Raw genomic sequence first — 6559 nt, forward strand, 5'->3', positions numbered from 1 at the left:
GCTCTAAGGAATTTCCAACAAATAACCTTTTCTTTGAAAATCATTCGAATCTAAGGGAAATCTTAGATATGCTTTTTCTCAAACATCCTTTAATAACTCAATCCCTTTAATAACATATTTTATGAACCCTTTCATAAATTCATATCCTTTTAAGACTCCACATTCTTTATCATCCTTATGTATACAGTATGAAGCCTTACTTATTATTAATCAAAATTATTTTTTATAAATAATTTATCCCAAACTTAGTCTAAATCCAATGGAGCTACCTCAGGTAGATTTTAAGAGATACCTAACACTTTTCCCTTAGAAGAACAAGACCTCTTAACCATAATCTCACCGGTTAGAAGACCCGTAAAGAACACGAATTAGTAATTAAATAGGTACCCTATTATACCTTTAAATAATAGGTGGCGATGCTCTTTCATCAAAACAACAAGTTGAATCTTGTCTTGACTAGTGCAAAATAGGGTACCACAATATGACGACTCTACTTGGGATATCTCATTTTCTCAAAGGAAAAATCAGAACTTTAGAAAATCGTCGCTTTAAGGAATTTCCAACAAATGAACTTTTCTTTGAAAATCCTTCAAATCTAAGGGAAATCATAGATATGCCTTTTCTCAAACATCCTTTAATTATGTAAATAACCATCCCCCAAATCAAAGTGTTTTCATAACTCAATCTCGTTATTTTAAGATTTAGACAACTTATGTGCCAATTTTAAATTCTTTTAACATATTTTATGAACCCTTTCATAAATTCATATCCTTTTACATCTCCGCATTCTTTATCATCCTTAGGTCTAAAGTAAGAAGCCTTACTTATTATTAATCAAAGTTTTTATTTTTTACAAATAATTGATCCCAAACTTAGTCTAAATCCTATGGAGCTAACTCATGTATATTTTAAGGGGTGCCTAACACCTCTCCCTTATAAGAACTATAACCCTTACCAATAATATCACCGGTAAGAAGACCCGTAAAGAACACGAATTTGTAATTAAATAGGTACCCTAGTATACCTTTAAATAATAGGTGGCGATGCTCTTTCATCAAAACAACAAGTTGAATCTTGTGTTGACTAGTGCAAAATAGGGTACCACAATATGGCGACTCTACTGGGGATATCTCATTTTCTCAAAGGAAAAATCAGAACTTTAGAAAATCGTCGCTTTAAGGAATTTCCAACAAATGACCTTTTCTTTGAAAATCCTTCAAATCTAAGGGAAATCATAGATATGCCTTTTCTCAAACATCCTTTAATTATGTAAATAACCATCCCCCAAATCAAAGTGTTTTCATAACTCAATCTCGTTATTTTAAGATTTAGACAACTTATGTGCCAATTTTAAATTCTTTTAACATATTTTATGAACCCTTTCATAAATTCATATCCTTTTAAGTCTTCGCATTCTTTATCATCCTTAGGTCTAAAGTAAGAAGCCTTACTTATTATTAATCAAAGTTTTTATTTTTTACAAATAATTGATCCCAAACTTAGTCTAAATCCTATGGAGCTAACTCATGTATATTTTAAGGGGTGCCTAACACCTCTTCCTTAGAAGAACTATAACCCTTACCAAAACATCACCGGTAAGAAGACCCGTAAAGAACACGACTTAAAAATTAAATAGATACCGTAGTATACCTTTAAATATTAGGTGGTGACTCTCTTTCATCAATAACAGAGAAACAACAAGTTGAATCCTGTCTTGACTATTGCAAAATAGGGTACCACAACATGGCGACTCTACTGGGGATATCTCATTTTCTCAAAGGAAAAATCAGAACTTTAGAAAATCGCCGCTTTAAGGAATTTTCAGCAAATGACCTTTTCTTTAAAAATCATTGGAATCTAAGGGAAATCTTAGATATGTTTTTTCGCAAATATTTTTAAATCATTATGTAAATAACCACCCCCAAATCAAGGTGTTTTCATAAATCAATCTCTTTATTTTAAGATTTAGAACACTTATGTGCCAATTTCAAATTCTTTTAACATCTCTTATGAACCCTTTCATAAATTCATATCCTTTTAAGACACGACATTCTTTATCATACATAGGTGTACAGTAAGAAGCCTTACTTATTATTAATCAAAGTTATTTTTTTACAAATAATTGATCCCAAACATAGTCTAAATCCAATAGAGCTACCTCATGTAGATTTTAAGGGGTTCCTAACACCTTTGTCTTAGAATAACAAGAACCCTTACTCATAATATCATCGGTTAGAAGACCCGTAAAGAACACGACTTATTAATTAAATAGGTACCCTAGTATACCTTTAAATATTAGGTGGCGACGCTCTTTCATCAATAACAGAGAAACAACAAGTTGAATCCTGTCTTGACTAGTGCAAAATAGGGTACCACAAGATGGCGACTCTACTGGGGATATCTCATTTTCTCAAAGGAAAAATCAAAACTTTAGAAAATCGTCGCTTTAAGGAATTTCCAGCAAATGACCTTTTCTTTGAAAATCATTCGAATCTAAGGGAAATCTTAGATATGCTTTTTCGCAAACATCTTTAAATCATTATGTAAATAACCATCCCCCAAATCAAAGTGCTTTCATAACTCAATCTCTTTATTTTAAGATTTAGAAAACTTATGTGCCAATTTCAAATTCTTTTAACATCTCTTATGAACCCTTTCATAAATTCATATCCTTTTAAGACTCCGCATTCTTTATCATCCTTATGTATACAGTAAGAAGCCTTACTTATTATTAATCAAAGTTGTTTTTTATAAATAATTTATCACAAACTTAGTCTATATCCAATGGAGCTACCTCAGGTAGATTCTAAGAGATGCCTAACACCTTTCCCTTAGAAGAACAAGACCTCTTAACCATAATCTCACCGGTTAGAAGACCCGTAAAGAACACGAATTAGTAATTAAATAGGTACCCTATTATACCTTTAAATAATAGGTGGCGATGCTCTTTCATCAAAACAACAAGTTGAATCTTGTCTTGACTAGTGCAAAATAGGGTACCACAATATGACGACTCTACTTGGGATATCTCATTTTCTCAAAGGAAAAATCAGAACTTTAGAAAATCGTCGCTTTAAGGAATTTCCAACAAATGAACTTTTCTTTGAAAATCCTTCAAATCTAAGGGAAATCATAGATATGCCTTTTCTCAAACATCCTTTAATTATGTAAATAACCATCCCCCAAATCAAAGTGTTTTCATAACTCAATCTCGTTATTTTAAGATTTAGACAACTTATGTGCCAATTTTAAATTCTTTTAACATATTTTATGAACCCTTTCATAAATTCATATCCTTTTAAGACTCCGCATTCTTTATCATCCTTAGGTGTAAAGTAAGAAGCCTTACTTATTATTAATCAATTTTTTTTTTTTTTTTTACAAATAATTGATCCCAAACTTAGTCTAAATCCTATGGAGCTAACTCATGTATATTTTAAGGGGTGCCTAACACCTCTCCCTTAGAAGAACTATAACCCTTACCAATAATCTCACCGGTAAGAAGACCCGTAAAGAACACGACTTAGAAATTAAATAGGTACCGTAGTATACCTTTAAATATTAGGTGGTGACTCTCTTTCATCAATAACAGAGAAACAACAAGTTGAATCTTGTCTTGACTATTGCAAAATAGGGTACCACAACATGACGACTCTACTGGGGATATCTCATTTTCTCAAAGGAAAAATCAGAACTTTAGAAAATCGCCGCTTTAAGGAATTTTCAGCAAATGACCTTTTCTTTGAAAATCATTGGAATCTAAGGGAAATCTTAGATATGTTTTTTCGCAAACATCTTTAAATCATTATGTAAATAACCACCCCCAAATCAAGGTGTTTTCATAAATCAATCTCTTTATTTTAAGATTTAGAACACTTATGTGCCAATTTCAAATTCTTTTAACATCTCTTATGAACCCTTTCATAAATTCATATCCTTTTAAGACACGCCATCCTTTATCATACATAGGTGTACAGTAAGAAGCCTTACTTATTATTAATCAAAGTTATTGTTTTACAAATAATTGATCCCAAACTTAGTCTAAATCCAATAGAGCTACCTCATGTAGATTTTAAGGGGTTCCTAACACCTTTGCCTTAGAATAACAAGAACCCTTACTCATAATATCATCGGTTAGAAGACCCGTAAAGAACACGACTTATTAATTAAATAGGTACCCTAGTATACCTTTAAATATTAGGTGGCGACGCTCTTTCATCAATAACAGAGAAACAACAAGTTGAATCCTGTCTTAACTAGTGAAAAATAGGGTACCACAAGATGGCGATTCTACTGGGGATATCTCATTTTCTCAAAGGAAAAATCAAAACTTTAGAAAATCGTCGCTTTAAGGAATTTCCAGCAAATGACCTTTTCTTTGAAAATCATTCGAATCTAAGGGAAATCTTAGATATGCTTTTTCGCAAACATCTTTAAATCATTATGTAAATAACCATCCCCCAAATCAAAGTGCTTTCATAACTCAATCTCTTTATTTTAAGATTTAGAAAACTTATGTGCCAATTTCAAATTCTTTTAACATCTCTTATGAACCCTTTCATAAATTCATATCCTTTTAAGACTCCGCATTCTTTATCATCCTTATGTATACAGTAAGAAGCCTTACTTATTATTAATCAAAGTTGTTTTTTATAAATAATTTATCCCAAACTTAGTCTAAATCCAATGGAGCTACCTCAGGTAGAATTTAAGGGATGCCTAACATATTTCCCTTAGAAGAACAAGAACTCTTACCCATAATCTCATCGGTTAGAAGACCCGTAAAGAACACGAATTTGTAATTAAATAGGTACCCTAGTATACCTTTAAATAATAGGTGGCAACACTCTTTCATCAATAACAGAGAAACAACAAGTTGAATCCTGTCTTGACTAGTGCAAAATAGGGTACCACAACATGGCGACTCTACTGGGGATATCTCATTTTCTCAAAGGAAAAATCAGAACATTAGAAAATCGTCGCTTTAAGAAATTTCCAACAAATGACCTTTTCTTTGAAAATCCTTCAAATCTAAGGGAAATCATAGATATGCCTTTTCTCAAACATCCTTTAATTATGTAAATAACCATCCCCCAAATCAAAGTGTTTTCATAACTCAATCTCTTTATTTTAAGATTTAGAAAACTTATGTGCCAATTTCAAATTCTTTTAACATCTCTTATGAACCCTTTCATAAATTCATATCCTTTTAAGTCTCCGCATTCTTTATCATCCTTATGTATACAGTAAGAAGCCTTACTTATTATTAATCAAAGTTGTTTTTTATAAATAATTTATCCCAAACTTAGTCTAAATCCAATGGAGCTACCTCAGGTAGATTTTAAGGGATGCCTAACATCTTTCCCTTAGAAGAACAAGAACTCTTACCCATAATCTCACCGGTTAGAAGACCCGTAAAGAACACGAATTTGTAATTAAATAGGTACCCTAGTATACCTTTAAATAATAGGTGGCGACACTCTTTCATCAATAACAGAGAAACAACAAGTTGAATCCTGTCTTGACTAGTGCAAAATAGGGTACCACAACATGGCGACTCTACTGGGGATATCTCATTTTCTCAAAGGAAAAATCAGAACATTAGAAAATCGTCGCTTTAAGGAATTTCCAACAAATGACCTTTTCTTTGAAAATCCTTCAAATCTAAGGGAAATCATAGATATGCCTTTTCTCAAACATCCTTTAATTATGTAAATAACCATCCCCCAAATCAAAGTGTTTTCATAACTCAATCTCGTTATTTTAAGATTTAGACAACTTATGTGCCAATTTTATATTCTTTTAACATATTTTATGTACCCTTTCATAAATTCATATCCTTTTAAGACTCCGCATTCTTTATTATCCTTAGGTGTACAGTAAGAAGCCTTACTTATTATTAATCAAAGTTTTTTTTTTTACCAATAAATGATCCCAAACTTAGTCAAAATCCTATGGAGCTAACTCATATATATTTTTAGGGGTGCCTAATACCTCTCCCTTAGAAGAACTATAACCCTTACCAATAATCTCACCGGTAAGAAGACCTATAAAGAACACGACTTAGAAATTAAATAGGTACCGTAGTATACCTTTAAATATTAGGTGGTGACTCTCTTTCATCAATAACAGAGAAACAACAAGTTGAATCGTGTCTTGATTAGTGCAAAATAGGGTACCACAAGATGGCGACTCTACTGGGGATATCTCATTTTCTCAAAGGAAAAATCAGAACTTTAGAAAATCGTCGCTTTAAGGAATTTTCAGCAAATGACCTTTTCTTTAAAAATCATTTGAATCTAAGGGAAATCTTAGATATGCTTTTTCGTAAACATCTTTAAATCATTATGTAAATAACCATTCCCCAAATCAAAGTGTTTTCATAACTCAATCTCTTTATTTTAAGATTTAGACAACTTATGTGCCAATTTTAAATTCTTTTAACATATTTTATGAACCCTTTCATAAATTCATATCCTTTTAAGACTCTGCATTATTTATCATCCTTAGGTGTACAGTAAGAAGCCTTACTTTTTATTAATCAAAGTTTTATTTTACA

This window comes from Nicotiana tomentosiformis, chromosome 3 (genome assembly GCF_000390325.3).
Source record: "Nicotiana tomentosiformis chromosome 3, ASM39032v3, whole genome shotgun sequence".
In the NCBI taxonomy this organism is placed as follows: domain Eukaryota; kingdom Viridiplantae; phylum Streptophyta; class Magnoliopsida; order Solanales; family Solanaceae; genus Nicotiana; species Nicotiana tomentosiformis.